The 22,471-nt window shown below is 38.2% G+C and overlaps 1 protein-coding gene across 9 annotated transcripts in view; it reads left to right on the top strand.

Moving 5' to 3' along the window:
* Positions 1 to 22,471, top strand: part of GFOD2 (Gfo/Idh/MocA-like oxidoreductase domain containing 2) — an 84,532-nt gene that overhangs the window by 13,147 nt on the left and 48,914 nt on the right. For 4 of the 9 annotated variants that reach the window (XM_056807248.1, XM_056807589.1, XM_056807396.1 and 1 more), the window contains one exon: positions 9,198 to 9,300. The exons of 4 other annotated variants lie outside the window; for them this stretch is intronic. The gene's annotated coding sequence lies outside the window, so the exon portion shown is untranslated. The remainder of the gene's footprint in view (positions 1 to 9,197; positions 9,301 to 22,471) is intronic. One more of the 9 variants, XM_056807472.1, reaches the window with a different exon arrangement.

Below are 22,471 nucleotides of genomic sequence, written 5' to 3'. Positions count from 1 at the left end.
CTGTGCTTTATAGTCTTATTAGAGAGTTGTTCAAGACCCTGAAATGTTAAGTGATTTAACTGTAGTCACAATGGCTTTTATATGTTCAAAGTAGGACTGGTATTCAGCCCAGCTCTCTATTCCTTCTAGCACTCTTTCCATATAAGGAAAAATATATAACCTTTGATAGCCAGGAAATATGAAATATGTTGTACATGTCAAATACTGTGCTAGTCCCTGTGAGTGACATACAAAGACAAATAAGGATGTGGTTACTACTTCATGGTGTTAACTAATAGCTTTGTTGAAAAAAATATGGAAAATTCATATGAAAAGATAACCAACAATAAAAGGGAGAATGTAAGATGCCTAATAGATCACTGTTGGCTAGTAATCCAGAAAGTCTTCCTAGAAGGGTGGAATTTGAGCTGGTTTGTAAAGGGAAGGATAGGGTTCAAATGAGGGGGACGCATTTTCTGTCCAAGAAGATCAGCATGAGCAGAGACAAAGAGTAATGAATATGAAAGTCTTGTTCTGGAGCTGATGACTAGATCAGTCTTGAGGGAGCACAATGTTCATAGCAATGCCATAATGATAGAGAAAAGGTTGAAGCTAGATTGTTGAGGGCCTTGAATACCAGTTTAAAGAGTTTGGGTCTCATTCTGTAAGCAGAGGGAATCTGTTAAAATATTTTGGTGGGGAAAGGATGGGTAATAAAAAGAAAACAGGTTTTTAGGAATATTAAAGGGATATGTTAAGGGAGTGCAGAGATAGGGAAGAAGATCTGGTGTTGAAATAGCTCAGCTATGGGGTGGCAAGAGTTTGAATTGAGATGGTTGCAGCATGAATATAAAGGAAAGCATGGATTAATACAAGAGATCCTATCAAGAATATATAAAAGAATACATGGTAGGGCCTGACTTTGTAATCTATCATGCTTCCTAATTTTTAAAATTAGTATTCCTTAATCATTTTTACAGAGGAGAAAATAAGGACAAAAAACTAACTTTACTCTTAGTTACAAAGCCCCTTTCTTTGTCTTCTCAATGCTTAAAGAAAGCATAATATAAATACATAATAAAACAGTAACAACAACATTCTTATGTTTTGTTTGTAAAATGCTTTACAGATATTTCATTAGATCCTCACAATAGCCCTGGGAGTTGTGTTATTATTATTATCATTAGTATTTTGCAGATGAGGAAACTGAGACACAGAAGTTATGACTTGTTTAAGATTAAACATCTAGTAGATCTAAGACTAAATCCCATCCCTACCCCCCAACTCGACATCCAGCACTCTATGCCCTGAGCACATCTGCAAGGAGTACTCTACACTGAATATGTGTCAAGAAACCTGTGCATTTTAGTAATACTGTGACATAAAACTAGTCAGTCACTAAGGCAGAAACCATTCAAAAGTCTAAACTTTTAACCTTTGGAAATTTTTATTTAATTAATTAATTTGGAATATTTTTTCATGGTTACACGATTCTTATTCTTTCCCTCCCCTATCCCCACTTCTCTTCCATAGCTGACACACAATTCCACCGGGTTTTATATGTGTCAAGAACTATTTCCATATTATTGATATTTGCACGAGGGTGGATGTTTAGAGTCTACATTCCCAATCCTATTCCCATCGACCCATGTGATCAAGCAGTTGTTTTTCCTCTGTGTTTCTACTCCCACAGTTCTTTCTCTGGATGTGGATAGTGTTCTTTCTCGTAAATCCTTCCAAGTTATTCTGGATCACTGCATGTGCCACCAATGGAGAAGTCCATTACATTTGATTGTACCACAGTGTATCAGTCTCTGTGTATAATGTTCTCCTGATTCTTTTTTTTTTTAACCCTTACCTTCCATCTTGGAATCAATACTGTGTATTGGTTCCAAGGCAGAAAGTGGTAAGGGCCAGGCAATGGGGGTCAAGTGACTTGCCCAGGGTCACACAGCTGGGAAGTGTCTGAGGCCAGATTTGAACCTAGGATCTCCCATCTCTAGGCCTGCCTCTCAATCCAATGAGCTATCCAGCTGTCCCCTGTTCCCCTGATTCTGCTCCTTTCACTCTGTATCAATTCCTAGAGGTCATTTCAATTCCCATGGAATTCCTCCATAAACTTCTTTCTTAAACCTTACTTTCTGTCTTAATAACAACTCCTGAGACAGAAAGCAAATACTAGACAATTGGGATTAAATGACTTGCCTAGGACCATTCAGCTAGGAAGTGTTCTTCTATCTCCAGGCTTGACTATCTACTGTCCCACTTCTTTCTTTCCTTTTTTTTTTTAACCTTTACCTTCCTTCTTAGAATCAATATTGTGTATTGGTTCCAAGGCAGAAGGGGGGTAAAGGCTAGGCAATAGGGGTTATGTGACTTGGCCAGGGTCACACAGCTCGGAAGTATCTGAGGCTAGATTTGAACTCAGGACTTCCTGTCTCCAGGCCTGACTCTCAATCCACTGAGTCACCTAGGCCCCCCCCCCCCATTTCTAATAGTAGACATTCTTAATAGAGTTTATAGATTCAAAGCATATTAAAAACATGGGAAATTGAAACACATTTGCCTCCAGTGTGAACGGGATCAGTTTTGTTCAAACAAGATATGAGTTTGACATAGAGGAAAAACTTAGTGAAAAAAGAATTCCCCATGTCAAAGGACTTCTGTGCAGGAGCCAGGGTTTGCTTTGGTTTCCCAGACCAAACTCATCACTGGAGGTCAGCTCTACTTCCTTTTGGGGATTAATGTTTTTTAAAGCTGAAAATAATCTTTGCCTTAAGATTTTCTCATAAAACCACCTTAGTCCCATGCTCTATTTTTCCTCCTTTTAGGGATTTACTAGAAACTAGGCAATTGGGAAACACATCTTAAAGCCAAGCAATTCTTTGCTTTACCATCATGTAAAAAAGTCTTTTTATTTCCAATCACTGAATGTTGTATTAAGTGATTATCTCCATAAGAAGAGAAAGAGGAAGGAAGGAAGGAAGGAAGGAAGGAAGGAAGGAAGGAAGGAAGGAAGGAAGGAAGGAAGGAAGGAAGGAAGGAAGGAAGGAAGGAAGGAAGGAAGGAAGGAAGAAAGGGAGGGAAGGAGGGAGAAGCATGTTTTCCCATCTCTTGTTAGGAGAAAAGCAGGTGTTAGATGGCTAAAGTCTCACAAAGGCAATGGCTTCCTGGGTTGTTAGGCCTGTTTACTATTTCTGGAGTCCAGTTCTTTTTTACTATCCCAGCTTTAGAGTAACTCAGTTCTTAAAACACTTTGGATTATTTTATGTACTAGTAAATGTGTTATAACACAGTGATGACAAACCTTTTAGATACTGAGTGCTGTGACCCACCCCCCATGAGTGCTGGGCCTGCCTCCCTTCTCCTAATTCCAGACAGAGGAGGGAGGAAATGCTCCTATTGGGCTGCTGGGCAGAGGGGTGGGTGATGTGATAGAGACATGAAGAGAGAGAGGTTTTGCAGGACTTGTGGACCAAGATGCAGGGCTGGAGATATAGCTCTAGATGTCAGTCAAGAAAAGATTCCAACGGAATGTTCCCAGGAGGGGCAGTTGGGGGCTTTTGCTGACCACATGGAGAAGAGAAATGGGGCTTTTGGACTTGGTCTCTGTTTCTCTGGCTCTGAGCAATGGAAGCTGACCAGGGGAGAAGCTTTTGAGTTGGTGATCAATAGGAGAATTGAGCTGGCCAGGAGAAAAGTAGAGATTTTGAACTTTGTTTCTTTCTGGGGTCAACCTGAGAGACCTGGCTAATTTGTGAAGAAGAAGAAAGAAGATCTTAAAAGGCTGTTGTCCTTTATCTCCCTAACTGTCTCATAGTCACAGTTTGTGACTGGAATATTTTCTCAAACCTTCCTAAATTACCTCATTTAAATTAGGGATTTCCTCATCCCTCTTACCTCAGTTTCCCATCCTGTTATCCCAATAAACCCCTTGACTGAGAAAGCAACTGGAGTATCTTTATAGTTCACTCAGGGGAGGGAAGAAGCAAAGGCTTCAAGAAGATTTGGGAGGTGAGGGAGGCAAAAGGGAGAGGTTGGTTAAGGGAGGGAGTGAGGGAGGAAGGAGGTTAGGAAGTAGATTGATCCATCAGCAATTAGTAGGGATCAATAGGCAAACCCCAGAATTTCCCCAGTATCTATCCAGAATAGTCCACTGTGTACCACCATCCTTGTGTGGTGGTATCCCCCAGCATTTCTTGTTTATACATCCATTACCACCAAGCAGTTTCAGGTTCCTATAGCAGCTCTCTCTCTAGTCAAAGCCAGGGAACAACAGTCATTGCTGAAGAAACAGTTTCCCCTCAGTTTACTTCACTATCTCAGTAAGTAGTAGTTTCTCCTCAGTTTACTCTTTTATTACAGTGAAGTGAAAAAAATGTCCTTGGGCATAGGTGGGGGCAGTATGTGCCCACAGAGGATTCTCTGAGTGCCATCTTTGGCATCTGTACCACAGGTTCACCACAGTTATAACAATTTAGACATTACATTTCATTGCAAATTTTTTTTCAGTCCCATGCTATTAGCACTTTAATTGCTGTTGATTTACTAAGAAAATTGCCCTTTGTGTCATAGTCTGGTTGTTTCTTGAACAAATTCCTTTGAGCTTCTCTTTGTCTATAGCTAGGTGGGCACCCTGGACTTGCCTGCAAAGGAAAGTGACAAGGGCTTGGTTTTATGGGCAGTAAATCTAACTAATAATGGTTTTTTGAGACTTCAAAAGCAAATGTTGGGTGTTAGAATTTGCAAAGAATTGCATTCCAAATGAGCAGTGAGGAAATAAAACATTTATATATAGGATTTGGAGTTGGAAAGGACCTTTAGAGGTCACATAGTCCAATTAGTTGCCCCATTTTGTAAATGTAGAAACTGAGAATTATGATGGGAAATAACTTGGGTTTTACAGCTTTTAATCAGCAGATTTGTGATTTTACACCAGGTATTCTGATTCGAATGTGCTTTCCCTTACAAATTGTAATTCTTCAAATCTACATTATTTCTTTCAAGTCATCATTGATTTTTTTTTAAAAATATATTTTATTTGATCATTTCCAAGCATTATTCGTTAAAGATCATTTTCTTTTCCTCCCCCCCACCCCCCATAGCCGACGCGTAAGTCCACTGGGCATTAGATGTTTTCTTGATTTGAACCCATTGCTTTGTTGATAGTATTTGCACTAGAGTGTTCATTTAGAGTCTGTCCTCTGTCATGTCCCCTCAACCTCTGTATTCAGGCAGTTGCTTTTCCTCGGTGTTTCCACTCCCATAGTTTATCCTTTGCTTATGAATGGTGTTTTTTTCTCCTGGATCCCTGCAAGTTGTTCAGGGACATTACACCGCCACTAATGGAGAAGTCCATTACGTTCGATTATACCACAGTGTATTAGTCTCTGTGTACAATGTTCTCCTGGTTCTGCTCCTCTTGCTCTGCATCACTTCCTGGAGGTTGTTCCAGTCTCCATGGAACTTCTCCACTTTATTATTCCTTTTAGCACAATAGTACTCCATCACCAACATATACCACAGTTTGTTCAGCCATTCCCCAATTGATGGGCATCCCCTCGTTTTCCAGTTTTGGGCCACCACAAAGAGCGCAGCTATGAATATTTTTGTACAAGTCTTTTTGTCCATTATCTCTTTGGGGTACAGACCCAGCAGTGCTATGGCTGGGTCAAAGGGTAGATATTCTTTTGTCGCCCTTTGGGCATAGTTCCAAATTGCCCTCCAGAATGGTTGGATCAATTCACAACTCCACCAGCAATGAATTAATGTCCCTACTTTGCCACATCCCCTCCAGCATTCATTACTTTCCTTTGCTGTAATGTTAGCCAATCTGCTAGGTGTGAGGTGATACCTCAGAGTTGTTTTGATTTGCATCTCTCTGATTATAAGAGATGTAGAGCACTTCTTCATGTGCTTGTTAATAGTTTTGATTTCTTTATCTGAGAACTGCCTATCCATGTCCCTTGCCCATTTATCAATTGGAGAATGGCTTGATTTTTTGTACAATTGATTTAGCTCATTATAAATATGAGTAATTAAACCTTTGTCAGAGGTTTCTATGAAGATTTTTTCCCAATTTGTTGTTTCCCTTCTGATTTTAGTTATATTGGTTTTGTTTGTACAAAAGCTTTTTAGTTTGATGTAATCAAAATTATTTATTTTACATTTTGTGATTCTTTCTATATCTTGCTTGGTTTTAAAGCCTTTCCCCTCCCAAAGGTCTGACATGTATACTATTCTGTGTTTACCCAATTTACTTATGGTTTCCTTCTTTATGTTTAAGTCACTCACCCATTTTGAATTTATCTTGGTGTAGGGTGTGAGGTGTTGATCTATTCCTAGTCTCTCCCACACTGTCTTCCAATTTTCCCAGCAGTTTTTATCGAATAGTGGATTTTTGTCCCAAAAGCTGGGATCTTTGGGTTTATCGTATACTGTCTTGCTGAGGTCGCTTTCCCCCAGTCTATTCCACTGATCTTCCTTTCTGTTTCTTAGCCAGTACCAAATTGTTTTGATGACTGCTGCTTTGTAATATAGTTTTAGGTCAGGGACTGCAAGGCCCCCATCGTATGTGTTTTTTTTTCATTATTTCCCTGGATATCCTTGATCTTTTGTTCTTCCAAATGAACTTTGTTATGGTTTTTTCTAAATCAGTGAAGAAGTATTTTGGTAGTTCAATGGGTATGGCACTAAATAGATAAATAAGTTTGGTTAGGATGGTCATTTTTATTATATTGGCTCGTCCTATCCATGAGCAGTTAATGTTTTTCCATTTGTTCAGGTCTAGTTTTAGTTGTGTGGCGAGTGTTTTGTAGTTGTGTTCATATAGTTCCTGTGTTTGTCTTGGGAGATAGATTCCTAGGTATTTTATTTTGTCTAAGGTGATTTTGAATGGGATTTCTCTTTCTAGTTCTTGCTGCTGAGCTGTGTTGGAGATATATAGAAAAGCTGATGATTTATGTGGGTTTATTTTGTATCCTGCAACTTTGCTAAAGTTGTTGATTATTTCAATTAGCTTTTTGGTTGAATCTCTAGGATTCTTTAAGTAGACCATCATGTCATCCGCAAAGAGTGATAACTTGGTCTCCTCCTTGCCTATTTTGATGCCTTCAATTTCTTTATCTTCTCTAATTGCTACTGCTAGTGTTTCTAGTACAATGTCAAATAGTAGAGGTGATAATGGGCATCCTTGTTTCACTCCTGATCTTATTGGGAATGCATCTAGTTTATCCCCATTGCAGATGATATTAGCTGTTGGTTTTAGATATATACTGTTTATTATTTTTAGGAATGACCCTTCTATTGTCATCATTGATTTTTAAAGAATCAAAATTTATTAAGTACCTGCCATTTTTAGCCAACAAATGTGATACATGGGCTTTCTTTCCAAGCCTTGTTTAAAACATACCTTCCTTAAAAAATTAGAATGATCCCATTGAATATAGGCTAGGTAACCACATCTCAGACTTCCTCTTCACACCACTTGTTGCTCAGTTAGATTTCTGAAGCATCTCTGTAATTTCAGGGCAAAGTTTAGTTGCATTTTCTTGCATCTTATTTCTTGAAAATAGTATTTTTAATGATAAGCAAGATAATTTTAGAAAAAGCTAGAAAGACCTGCAGAAACTGATGCAGAGCAAAATAAGCAGAACTGAGAGGACGCTGTACACAATAACAGCAATATTGTATGAAATTTATCTGTAAAAACTTGACTACTCTCAGCAATACAGTGATTGATCTGGGGCAATCCTGAAGAATTTATGACAGGGAATGATACTGACCTTCAGAGAAAGAACTGTTAAGAGTCATCTTTTGCATCAGTGTGTTTATGGTTTTAATTTGAGATTTTGGTTACATATGAGTTTGCTCTTAAAACAAGGACTGATGGAAGTATGTTTTGCATGACAATAATAAAACCTAACCAGAAAAAAAAATCTTAAAAAAATGATTCTTCTCATCATTGATGACTTTTAAAAAATGAATTGCTGGGGGCAGCTGGGTGGCTCAGTGGATTGAGAGTCAGGCCTAGAGACAGGAGGTCCTAGGTTCAAATCTGGCCTCAGACACTTCCCAGCTGTGTGACCCTGGGCAAGTCACTTGACCCCCATTGCCTAGCCCTTACCACTTTTCTGCCTTGGAGTCAATGACTCTAAGATGGAAGGTAAGGGTTTCTATTTTTTTTTAAAAATGAATTGCTTTTTAGGGAAATATAAAAAAGGAAAAGAAAACTATTTTTCCAATCTATAATTATGTGGTAATTGTTCAATTCTCAAAGAAGTCTTTAAGCCACCCATGAAAGAGAAGTCAGCATTCTTGGAAGCTAAATCCTTGAGCAGTAGCACAAATTATGACTGTTTGGATGAGCTAAGAGAAAAGGTCCAGGAGGGGACAGATGAGAAGTGGCAAACAGTCTTGAGTGCCACAGTCAAACTAAATGTGAAGATTCAGTATTTCAGTTAAAAAAATAGCCACTGTTGGTCAATTTAAATCAAATAGTGAGCACATCATGCTTGATAAGTCAATAATTGAAATGGTGGTAACTTGGCCCCTTTAGTTTTTATTAGATTGAGATAAAAGTAGCTTCCTTATTTAGGCCACCTCAGAAAAACTTGTGTCAGTTCTGAACAGGACTTAGAATTTTCCCCTTGTAAAATAAGGATATTTATTAACAATCTGCCTTTTCCTTCAACTTCTAATTTTCTCACGTAGAACTAATGCCATAAAGAGTCTGTTATGATGTAGTCATGTTTGTGCTTCAATAAATCAGTCAGGGAAGATTTTCCACTACTGCTTATTACATTAATCACTTTGACAATATTTTTCCAAAACCAGCCTTAGAGAGTAGGAATATGATTTCACAGTTATAAAGGCACCTACTTGTTTCATCTACTAATTTATCATTGACTTGTTCTATGATGTTAATCATCGTATGTGCCTGTCTTTTCATTATATTTTTTATCTACCTTGTGAAGCTACTGCCTTTCTCCTAGGAGTAAAATTTCCTCCAACATCTCAAGCTGTTTTATAAAAATATCCAACATGTGGTACTACAAATGGATTATTTCTATTATTGAGATAGGATAGAAATTAGCTTTCTTTGCAGGTTAGATGGGTTCTCTGCCTAAAGACTGCAAATCACTGTAGTGTTTATTAAATTATAAAATCATAGCATTTTGGAGCTAGAAGTATATCTAATTAACTCTTTTATTTTACAGATAAGAGGACTGAGTGTCCATAAAGGTCAGTTGACAAGATCACTTAGTTGAACTTCCATTCTTAGGTCTCCCTAATCCACCATATGAGCCTGCCTCTTCCCAGGTAATTTTCTGAAATTGAAGTTGACTTTTCTTTTAAAAAAATCTGGTGGGGGGAAGCTGGGTAGCTCAGTGGATTGAGAGCCAGGCCTAGAGATGGGAGGTCCTGGGTTCAAATTTGGTCTTAGATACTTCCCAGCTGTGTGACCCTGGGCAAGTCACTTAACCCCCATTTCCTAGCCCTTACCACTCTTCTGCCTTGGAACCAATACACAGTATTGATTCCAAGATGGAAAGTAAGGGTTTAAAAAAAAAAAGTAAGAATGAAAGAAAGAAACTGGTGGTGGCAGCTAGGTGGCTCAGTTGATAAAGAGCCAGGTATAGAGATGAGAGATCCTGGGTTCAAATGTGACTTCAGATACTTCCTACCTGTGTGACCCTATGATCCACTGTTTAGCCCTTTCCTTTCTTTTGTTTTGGAAGTGATACTTAGTATCAATTCTAAGATAGAAGGTGAGGGTTTTTAATAAAGAGAATAGAAACTGGTTCCCCTTCAGTTTGTAACTTGTGAATAAGTATGCTTCTGTATATAAATCATGATTCTTACTGACTATCAACTTAAATTCTCTTTTATAATGATACTTTCCTTCCCTTAAATTATATGGGGGCAATTTGGTGGCTCAGTGGATTGAGAACCAGGCCTGGAGATGAGAGGTCCAGGATCCAAATTTGTCCTCAGACATTTTCTTGCTATATGACCCTGAGTAAATCACATAATCCCCATTACTTAGCCCTTCCCACTCTTCTGCCATAGAACCAATACTTAGTAATGATTCTAAGGTAGAAGTTAAGGACTTTAAAAAACCCTTAAATTATATAGATATAAAATTTACCATCCCAAAAACAAAGTTGTATGTTACTTAAAGGGCAAAGGCATGAGGAACATTCAGCAGATTGTAGCAGATTATTAGTAGAGAACCCTTTAGGAAGAATGGGATAAAGGAAATCATCAGAGTTATAGGACAGCAAAAGTCTGGTTACCTTGCAAGAGTAAGAGATAATCAGTAAAAAAGACATGTGCCTTATAAAATTTGAAAGATTTTAGAACGGATGTATCCAAACTGTAGTCAAAGGGCCAAATCTGATCAGAGTTTGTGCAGCCTATGGATTAATGGTTTTTATATTTGTATTTTATTGTATAAAAAACACTTTTAGCAGTTGCATCAGTCCTATTGTTCCCCTGTGCAACAGAATCTTTGTTCTTTGTATGCACTCTGCAAAGCACAGGTGCTATCTGCTTTGAAAATTGTAAAGCTGCTAGCAGTTCACTTATTTGTGCATTGGCAACTGTGTCCAGAGGATGTTAAGAAGCCTCTTTGTAACCATAGGCTTCTGACTTTGTTACAAATCTCAAAGGCATACTTGGAATCAGTGTAAATTGTCACACTCTTGTCCTTGGCCATGATACAAGCTTGCTTTAATGCAATAAGCTCTGCAGCTTGCACTCTTAGATTCAAGGGCAATGCAAGTGTCCCCATCTCAAACTCTGTTACCATTGTTGCTCCTGTGTACTGTACCCCATCTCTCATAAAGGAGGATCCGTCAGTGTAAAGAATAAAATCGGGATTCTCCAGGGGTGTGTCAAAAAGATTGTCCCTTGGTTTCTCAGTTGTCTGGGTCACTTTAGTACACTCATACAGCTTTTCCCCAGAAGTTGGCAAGTCTGGTAACAAAGTGGCAGGGTTCAAGTTCCCACATCATTTTAGGGTAATGTTCTCACTTCCTAAAAGTGTTAGTGCCTATCAAGCCAGCCCCTGGTCTGAAAAGGCTCGAGTCTTATGCCTTAACAGCTTCAGTCTCATGGGGACACATGATCATCAGAGGATTCCTCAGAACTAAGTCAGCTACCTTTGTCACTAACAGAGCTGTTGCTGCCACGACCCTGAAACGACACAGTAGAGCCCCTCCAGCTGTTGGATCCAGTTGTCCAGAATAATATGCAATACGTTTTTACACTGGACCAAAAAACTCCATTAACACAACAGAGGCCACACCTTTTCTCACATGGATATACAGAATGAATGACTTCTTGTAATCTGGTATGCCCAGAGCTGGGGCAGATAAAATGGCATGTTTCAATTGTGATATGGCATCAAGATGTTCTGTTGTTAATTTGAATGGCTCCACCCATTCTTTTTGTAAGCTCTGTTAATGGCTTTGCCAATTCCCCAAATCATGGTATCCATTAGATGCAAAATCCCATTGCTCTGAGAATAGCCCTTAGTTGTTTCTTGGTCTTTGGGATTGTTAGCTGTTGTATACTTGCTATTCTCTTCTCTGAAATATGCCTGACCCCTTCTGTTAAATGAATCCCATATACTCCACTCCTGGCAAACACCATTACACCTTGGACTTAGAGATTTTATGTCCCCTTTTAAATAATTAAGTTAAAAGGTGCTTGCTGTCTCTTTGGCACAGTTTAGCAGATGGTGAGGCTAGCAGGAGGTCGTCAGCAAAATGAATTAGCCTGCTTTCTTTAAAATGTATATTAGCCAGGTTCTCAGTTAAATTTGGGATTGAAGGACTTTTACAGAACCCTGAGGGCAAATGCTGCCAGGAGAACTGAATACCATTTCAGGTGAAAGGAAAGTTTTTGGGGGGAATCTTCGTGAATTGGAATGAAAAAAATTGCAGAACAGAGATTTACGACTGTGAAAAACTTAGCATTGCTGGGAAATGAGGATATTATTGTGGCTGGACTCGGTACTGCTGCATGCCTATTGACCACATGATTATTTATCTGTAAACTGGCCTGCCTTGGTCATCCAGTTTTGGCTTCTTGACTGGTAAGATTGGGGTATTATAGTCATACGTGGAGGGCACTATGATCTTTTGTTTAACTAGCGATTCAATGACAGGTGTAATTCCGATAGCTTCTTTTAACAGTGGGTACTGTCGAATACCTGGAGCTGGACCATCTTTAGTTTGGATCTGGACTGGCACTGCTGATTTCAGTAGCCCCACATCTGTCAATGGTGTGGCCCATAAACCCATAGGTATGTCTGTGGGGATCTCATTTATTTGTGGCTTCTCTATCTCAGAATCTAGGCTTTCCAAAAACAGTATAGGAAAAAGCTCCAATGATTTCTCTGGTAGCTCTAGAGATATGTCCCCCTTTAGTCTGCGATAGTAGCCCTGAGTTTGCACAATAGATCTCTGACTAGAAGAAAGTAAATTTGGCATGAGCAAGAAGGAATGCTCTATGTTCAAGGGACCTAGGGACACCATATGAGGTCCACTGCATACTTGCAGTGGTTTCCCTGAGATTCCCACAAGCTGCATACATCCCACACTATCACACAACCTGTCAGGTGACACATTTAACACAGACTTAGAGGCTCTGGTGTCTAAAAGACAGCCAAAAATTGCATTTTCCACTTTCAGGGTAACATAAGATTCTGAGCTTCAAGGTGGGTTATGGACCCAAATAATGGGAGTTATAATAGCTGGATCAGGAATCCCAAACTCATCTTCTTGTCCTTTATTCCCAAATTCCTTCAATTCAATGTGTGCTTCTTCTACATCTATTTCTTCCTCTATCCATGGCCTGTATTGCCATTTCCTTAGTATCATCATTATCTAGACCACTTCCCCAGTAAAAAGTTCATAATGCACTTCCATGTGCCCCCTTCTGTGAGTCCTGCTTTGTGTTACTACTGACTACCTGGGAGTATTTTGGTTTAGCACCATTTTTAATATAGGTTTGCTTTGTAGCTTTGTCTTTCCCTTGTGCAGATCTCTGATAAAACCTGTCCTGTTAGTCAGTTGGATAACCCTTCCTGTCTTGGTACTCATATCTGAATGCATTTGGGAACCCATAGGCTCTAAATCCTGGATAAAGTTTACCATAGTATGCCGTCATAAAATCTATTTCCTCTATACAAATTGCCATTGCCCTGTATCAGTTTGGATTGAAGCTATTTTGTGTATACATTTGACCCCGGTTCTTACATTCTCTCATAAAATCCCCAAATTTCCCACAGTAATGGCATCTTGGACCCTGATTGTTGCTTTTTTCCTGTTTTTCTTTCTTCAATTGCAGTTTTAGATCTTGCCTGAGATCCTCTATTCATTATGTCCAAATTCCTGCTTATCTTTATCCACTTGAAATAACTAGGTAGCAACTCTTCCATCCAGACTCATTTTCAACCATTTGGGTCAGTGTTGTTGAAAATGTTGTTGAACCACTTTGCAAGAGTTTCTTACAAATTGTCTCTGTAGGTGTTTAAATGTCCCTATCATTAGATATGTCCAAAGACAATTAACGTTCGCCTAGGTCAATAAGCTTATCCACGAACTTTAATAATAATAACAATAAGCTTATCCATGAATTCAGGCAGTGGGAAGAACCTCCCATGGCATGCTCCAGCTTAGCTGTCTCCTGCTCAAGTTTAGTGCCCTACTGCTTTCTTGTCAATATTATTGCCCATGGTGGTTTATTATTTCAGTAGTGCCAGCTCCTGACCTAGTCCATTCATCATTGCTACAACATATTCCATCTTAAGATCTCTCCCATTCCCTTATTTGCCTTCTTTTCCAAGATAGGAATATATTTAGCATGCAATTAATACACATCCTAAATGAAGCCAGTACCAGTATTATTATACCTAGTAATGACATCCAGTATATGATCCATAAATGTTAAAACTCAACAGTTGGCATATGGGATTTATCAGATTCCTTTGATGTACTCAGGGATTGTTTTATTAATCAACTGGGTAAGATTTCCCATGTTCAAAAATTGTCAGCCAAACCATATTACTATGAATTTTTAGAGACACTGCCAACCCTGCTCTGGGTCACTTGGTATTGTCAGTGGGAAAAACCTCTGCCCTTTGGGAGCTCTCCTTGGTGCTAAAGGGGAGCTTCACCTGAAAATTTCCATCAGCTGAGAACTGCTTGTCTTTATCTGACTTGAAAATATAAATAGTTGTTTCCCTGTTGTTTTTAGGTTCTTTTCCAAAAATGGCCCATCAACTGTTATAAGGCGTATTGACTCTTATTGATTATTGGTATATTAATAACACCAATAGTTGTCTTTGTTGTGGACAGGTTCTCAAGTTTGACTGTTGAACAATATGGCCACCAGGCAGTTGTAGAAAATCCTGTTCAGGCCAGTTATCAAAAAACTTATTTTTGTAACTATTAAAATTTAGGAAAGGGAAAGTAAAAAGAAGATATTTGGTGAAAAGAAAATATTTCCTAAAGCTAATAAGTTTTCTAACTAACCCAACTAAAAAACCCTGTCCTGCAAAGGACACCTTTTTTGTCTACCAGGGTAGACTCTATACTTACCAAATTTACTAAACTTATAATCTAATTTGCTAACCTATTTCCAAAAAATTATGCACAAAAAATTATATAGAGCTGCAACTTTTCTTCTCTCAGCCAATGATTTCACTGTGCCTGTCAGAGTGACAAGGTATTCATTCAGTAGCTACCCTCTGGTGCCACCAGATGGATTCTGCAGAACTGCTCAAATAACTCTCCTGCTTAATTGATCATACTCCTTCCACTTTTTCAAGCAAGATGTTCAACTCTTTCACAAGTCTTCCAAAGTTGATCAATAGCAAAGCCAAGAGCAACCAACCTCTGAGTTTCTCTTCCAGAAGTGGTTGTCCATTTTTCTACTGACACTCCTAAGGCACACTGCACACTTCTTCCTCTGACATTGTCAAAGTTCCATGAAAATTTATTAAAGCAGCCTAGAGAATTTCAGATCCCCATTGTAAATTCCATATCTGATTATACTCTATTCTTTACACTAATTACACTTTTTATTACAATTACCATTACAATGCCTACAATAGGAAAATGAAGTTTTTAGCGCAGTGGCTTTATTCAAACATTTTTTAAAACTTGCTGACCTCTCTCTCTGATGACTACTGTGCTATGTCTACAAAAAACAGAATTGAAAAGGAGATCTTCCTGGTTATTGATGTTGGTTTTTTATTCACAGTGAAGCACATTTTGCAGCTGTGCTTCCTTCATGTGCTTCTGGCCACTTGCCCATCTTCACCTCCTTTGGTTGACCTTATAGTACAGTAAGTGCTTTGATAACATTCATAGCTACATCTTGCTTATTGGATTCACTTTGTACCATAGAGAAAAAGTCTTTATGTGTAAATCAAACACCTAGGCTTAGAACCTAAGTAAAATGTCTTCCCATGCAAGTAGGTACTATGCATTTGTTAGGCCTTCAGGTCAGGAAAATCATTGAAATAAATTCAACTATCATATTCATTTTTTTTTTGAGTAAAGACATTAACAATTACTTGTAATAACCATTTTCCACATAAGTTTTCTGAAGTTATAAGATGCAAATTGTCTCCTTCCTTCTCTTCCCTCCCTTTTTCCCAGAGTTGGTAAGCAATTTGATCAGCATTATACATGTATATTTATGCAAAATGTTTTCCATATTATTCCTTGTTGTAAGAGAATATTCATATGAAACCAGAACCCCAAAACAAAAATCCAAAGAAACTGAAGTGAAAAATAGCATGCTTTGATCTGTATTCCAACTCCAGTGGTCCTTTCTCTGGAGGTGGATAGAATTCTTTGTCCAGTGTTTCTCAGAATTGTCCTGGATCATTATATGGCTAAGAGTATTTGAGTCTTAAACAGTTAATCATTATGCAATATTGTTATTACAGTGTACAATGTTTTCCTGGTTCTGCTTATTTTGCTCTACATCAGTTCAGGAAGATCTTCCCAGTTCTTTATTTTTTTTCTTTATTTATTTTTAAAAAAACTCTTACCTTCCGTCTTGGAGTCAATACTGTGTATTGGCTCCAAGGCAGAAGAGTGGTAAGGGCTAGGCAATGGGGGTCAAGTGATTTGCCCAGGGTCATACAGCTGGGAAGTGTCTGAGGCGAGATTTGAACCCAGGACCTCCCATCTCTAGGCCTGGCTCTCAATCCACTGAGCTACCCAGCTGCCCTTTTCCAGTTCTTTATGAAATCATCTTGCTTATTGTTTCTTATAGCACAATAATATTCCATCACCATCATACACCATAGTTTGTTCAGCCATTCCCTAGTTCCATGATGGCCAACCTATGGCACATGTGCCAAAGATGGAATGTGGAGGCCTCTCTGTAGACTGCTGGGGTGAGAGGGGTGATATTCTAGCCTCTTTCCACTGTTGGCAGGAGCTGAGCATAGCTGGGCTAAGCTTTCCCTCTCCCTCAACCTCCTTGAGATCATATAGATCAGTATTGGCAAAATATTGTGATTATAGATTCTTGAGAGAATAAAGGTTTCACATAAGATAAATGATTTCATCACAGGTGGCTTAATTTTCTCATTACCCTGTGAGGAGCTTGAGCTTACAAACAATCAAGGAAATTTACTTATTACTTTTAATAAAAAGAAATAATCAATAGGAAATTATTAAAGACAATTCCATAATTGTAACATTGAGGTTGAGAGGTACTGAGAACACAGTTCAGATTTAATATTAGACTGATCATTTTTTAGGGTTTACTAGGGAGTTTCTCAAGGGGAAGAATCAAGTCACTGAGGCATGATGAAGCTTGGTGTACCTCCATGTTTTGTATGGGCTTTTATGATTGATTTGTAGGCTGACTTCATGAGAATAAGTTTCTGTGAGTGGGAAAGTTCTGGGCTTGTCTTGTAGCTACGGTTTTGCTGGGAATTATGTACCTGAGTAAAAGTTAACCCATTGGAGTCTTTTGGGATTGGGTTTGAGGGTCTGATCTTTTGGTAATGTTTTAGAGAAATAGCATACAAGTATTTCGCTCTTGTATTATTCCTTCTGAGGTTAGTGGGAATAGTAATCGTCTCAATTCCATAGGTAAGGGATGTTAATGAGAGAGGTCATGCAAGGGGGACTGAGTGGGCAATCACTCTTGCCAAGGGGCCTCTCTGTGGCCTTCTTAGCTGCCACAAGTCACCTTGTCAAGACATCATGGCCTGATGACTCCCAGCACTGATATAGAGTAGGTGCTTAATAAAGGCTTGCTGGCTTAATTTAAGGTTGGTTCTATTGCCTTGATCTAGTACAGTTGCAATTGTCAAACCATTTAAGGTTCATTTGGGAAGATGAAAGGAAATGAGCCAGCATGTATTCAGGAAAGAGGTGGGGAGGTCTACCCTCTCTCTGTCAGCATTATTGTCTTCCTTTTCACTAGGTGCTAAAGGGAAATGGATGAGAACATTTCCAAACAAGGATTACTAGGTGGCTATTATAAAATATTTTATTATTTTTATAACAAATCAGGAACATATCTAATGCCAAAGTATAAGGTCTAAGAGAACCTTAACTATCACCTCCCCCTCCCTGCTGCCAATGTCTGTGCTTAGAAATGAGAGAGAAATCAAAATGGATAATTAGAGCAGTCCTACATGTTGTCTGCCTTCTTTTCTCAACTCTTTGGTTTTCCTAAACTAATAGTATAGCTGATTCTACCAACATAATTTTTTACCCTTTCTCCATGGCCAAGTGATCCAAGCATGTTCCATTTAAGCTTGTGCCAAGGTGGGAGAAAAATACTGTGTTGGAGTTGAAAGTGTTTGCTGAGTCCCTCCGATGTGCCAGTTTATGTTGGCACTGAGGAAACAAAAGTAAAAGGAGGCCATTTCTGTTCTCAGAAATTGCTATTGCCCTTGGCAAGTGCAGTGTGCAGTGCCCAGAGGATGGAGGCCTGGATGCTGACTAGCTATGGGACCTAGGCGAGGCTGATAAATGATAGCTATGATTGTTGTGGTCACAGAGGAATTAAATACAGGATATTATAAAAAACAAATACAGTATGATTTCAGGTGGGACATTAAAGAAAAGCTTCTTAAAGAAGGTATAACTCGAACCTGTTATGAGGGAAAACAGAAATTGGTTGCAAACAGAAAATAGAGAAGAGTTTGCACAGAGATCAGTGTGCTGGACCTTACCACATGCTGTGGAATTGGAGAGATTGAATTCTGGAATGTGGGGAAATGAATAAAAGAGGGCACAGAGAGCTGCCAAGGGGGTTTTGGGGTTCCTGTTTCTGGGAGAGCCTGAAGTGATAATTTCCTCCTGCTTGGGACCTCTATCAAGTGATGGAGGGGTTTTGTTTCCTATTCACTTGAAGCCAAAGCCATCAGCTCTGGTATCCTGTGTGAAGAAATCTGTCATACCTTGCCATCTACTCATGATCTAGCCTCCTGAGAGATTGTTTCCAGCTGCTCTGAGCTCTGTGTACAGACAGCCAGTGAAGGAAGATCAGCAGCCCTATAGCCATCTTGGGCCTAACTGGACAAGATTGATCCCTGAGATAAAGGGTCAGCTTACCTGATCTAAAGAACTACATACCTTACCAAAACTTATTTGGGACGATTAGCTGGGGAAATCTTAGACAGTCAGAGTAGTGAAATAGGCAGCTTAGAAGAAAATGAAGGCACCCTTTTGCAAGGGTCATAGAAGGGGGGAGAGAGGGGAGGTTAGCCAGAATTTTTAGAATAGGGCATCCTATTCCCTGATCCTCCCATCCTTACTGTGGTTAAAATTAGAAAAACAAAAACCCTGTCTTTGTTTTTAAACTGGTCTGGAGTCAAATAAACACACTGGGCCTATGGGGAGGCCTACAAGGCCTAGCTGTGGGTTATCAAGAAACCAGCAAACCTTGATATCTTACTTCTACCACAATAGCCATAAAGATATTTACAATATTTCAAAACAAACCTTGCAGTGAATTAAGAGCTCCAGAGGCTGAGATGAAGATGGCAAGCATTCCAGGCCTGGGAGATTGCATATGCAAGGCTATGGAAAGAAGGGTATTTAATGACAACAGCATGTAAGACAGTTTGGCTTCAGTAATATATAATTCAGTATATATATTCAGTAATATATAATCATACTGGAAAGAAAGGCTGGAGTCAGGTCCTTCAACATATAATCTTTTTAAATTTTATTATTTATTTTTAAACAATCATTACAATTTTTTTTGAGTTCTGTTTCTCTCCTTCCCACCTTTCTCCCAAATTGAGAAAGCAAGAAATTGAATATCAATTATGTGAAATCAGTAAAGCATGTGTCCCTATTAGTCACACATGCAACATATATGGTCTTAAAGAGTTGCCCAGGGCCCTGAGATTAAGTAGCTGCTGAACATGAAACTTGCTAGTTCTGTCTGTGTTAGAGGCAGATAGCATGAACATGAGTGTTTCTGGCTCCCAGGTCACCTCGCTATCTTTCAGACACACTTTAGCATTTGGGTATGCAAGAAGAATATCATCAAAAAATGCACCATTTTACTTTCTTTGAATGTTATAGTTTTTAGATCTCTATTTAGAATTTGTGAAAATTGGCTTGGTGAATCGGTAAATCCCTGTGGCAAACTAGTCCGTGTCCACTGGGCTTTTTTTTTTTCCCAGGTAAAAGCAAAGATGTTTTGAGAAATGAGAAAAAGTTTAGCATAAATATACCACAGTGAAATATCTTGCCTGACTTGGAATGGAAGAAATTATAACAGCTGGACTTGGTACAACAGAATGAGTCTTGATTACATAATCATTGTCTGCTCTTAGATCCTGTATAAAACTATATATAACTTTGCCATACTGATCTAACTTTGGCTTTTTGATTGCAAGAATAGAAGTATTAAATTCTGAGAAGCAAGGTATTATGATCCCTTGTTGGATTAGGGATTCAATGATTGGTCTTATACCTTAAATTGCTTCTTTAGTCAAGGGATATTGAGGTACACAAGGAACTGGTCCTTCCTTAGTCCTCACCCTTACTGGAGTAGCTAATTTCAATAGACCTACATCTGTGGAAGACTTTGACCAAAAATCTTCAGGGATATCCTCAGGTATTAGATAGATTGAATCTAAGTCACCTTCTGTACTGTCTGAATCTAAGAACAGCAATGGAAAAGCTTTCAGAGATTGTTCTAGTAGATGTAATGAGATATCACCAGTATCAGTACATTGGATTGTTGCCTTTAATTTACATAATAAATCTCTACCTAAAAGATTCATTGGACAGTCTAGCATATACAGAAATGCATATTCCACAGATAATGAACCTAAAGTAATCATTTTTGGTTGTAATTTTGCTACTCTCTGTAGCTCGTATTATTTCCATTGTACCAAAAACTCTTAGGAAAACTTTGCAAAACTGATTTACTGGCTCCAGTATCAACCAGAAGATTATAACTTTGATCTCCAATAGTTACAGACACATATGGTTCTGTACTATTAGGTGTTTGGAATGTTTCCAACATTGGTGCAAACATCAATACAAAGCTCAGTCATTTCCTGTCCATCCAAATTTACATCTGCTTGAATTGCATGATATTCTCGGAATTTCACATCTTTAACACCATCATCAGCTTTTTTACTACTCTCTTTGGTCTTTATAATCTCTACCTTGGTATCATTGTTCTCATTTGCAATCACATCTTTATCCAATTTACATTCTTCATTATCCATTATTTCACAATCACTAAAATTTTCCACCAATTTTGAATTACAATTTTCTTTTTCCTCAATTAACACTAATTACATTATCCTTTGCTTCAATCATATTATTTATAAATTCATTAACCTTATCTCCATTTTCCTTTGATTTTTCAAATACAGGAGAACTTTGGGTTCACCTTCATAATGAACATGCTCCTTTGTTCTGATCACCTTTATGTCCATTCACTACTTGACTGTATTTGGGTCTTGCTCCTGATTTTACTCACTCTTGTATAGTGTTTAAATCTAGTGCTTGAGCTTCCTGACAGCAAGCATTTTAGCAATTGCTTATATTATTTCTCCTCTGATAATTATTATTATACTGTCTATTATATCCATTATTACTATTTAATTGTCTACAAAATTGCCCTCCAAACCTACATTCCCTAACAAAATGTCCAACACTATTACATAAGAAACACCCCCGAGGTCCAGATCTCCTTTCTTTTGGCTTGTATTGGTTGCTTGCTTGCACAGATCTAAGTGCTGCCACTGCCTATATTTCCTTTATTTCACTATCCCTTGCTTTATTTTCTGCATCCCTCAATTTCTTTTTCAAATACTCTATTACAGTATCCCTATCTTCACATTTATCATCATTGTCCATACATACATAAATTGCCTTTCTCCTTAATTCTTTCAGACCCATATCTTCCCAATCTGAGCAATTATTTTTAAAAAATTAATTTAATTTTAGGGCATGCATTCTTTACAAATATTCTCTTAATGTGTGCAATTGTGTCATCTCCTAATACATCCAGGCTTAGAATTATTTCCACTGTGTCTGTTATTCTCTCAAGAAAATTTGTAGGTGACTCTTTTAATTTCTATTTAATATTTGCAATTTTAGACCATGCATTAGGGCATTTAGTATGTCTCTTCATCACATCCAAAATTGACCTTCTGGCTTGCTTCATCATTTCATAATCAGGGGATAAATTCATATCCAAACCTCCCAAATCTCATGGCCATAGGGTCAATAATGGATCATTTCTTGTTTCCTCTATGAATTGATTCCATTCTCTCTTAAGTAATAACTCCTTCATTAATAAATAAAAATCTGCATAATCAGGGTCAAAAATCTCCATGGCCTTTTTACTACCTTATTAGGTTTGTCTGAAAATCAAGGGGTTCTATGACTAATCATTTCTAAATCTTCAGGTGTAAATAATTTATGAGTTTTAATCTTACTTATTTCATCTTGTGTCACAATAGGGATATCCCTTAGAGGGAACAGCAGAGCTTGATTTTTATTGCATTCTGCATCTTCCCTTTCCAATCTAGACAATTTCTTAAATCTTCCATCATTATGTTCCTTATTTATATCATTATCTTTTAAATCATTCACAATATCGTTGGTTAAAATCACCCTCTCTTTCATACATAACTCCATTGCCTCTATTTTATCTTTCATTATCATTATCATCTGTTTCATCTCAGAATCTTTTGTTATCCATAACACAGTTGCTCTTACTCTATAGCCAATACTAAAAAACACAAATTTATCTTCATAAAATAAAAGTAAACATAAACAAAGCAATGGTATGTGGGCTAACACAGTTGTTATAGTTAATGCCATCACTGGTTCCATCCACTCATATCCTAAAACCATATAGCAACACTGGGGAAACAGGGTGAAAATCCCATAAGGGATGTGTAGGAAACAATCTCATAGAAAATTCAACACATTTGCCATGACCTCTGACATGATAT

This window comes from Monodelphis domestica, chromosome 1 (genome assembly GCF_027887165.1).
Source record: "Monodelphis domestica isolate mMonDom1 chromosome 1, mMonDom1.pri, whole genome shotgun sequence".
Taxonomy (NCBI): Eukaryota; Metazoa; Chordata; class Mammalia; order Didelphimorphia; family Didelphidae; genus Monodelphis; species Monodelphis domestica.
The sequence above is the reverse complement of the archived record's forward strand: the minus strand, read 5'-3'. Positions and strand labels throughout refer to the sequence as shown.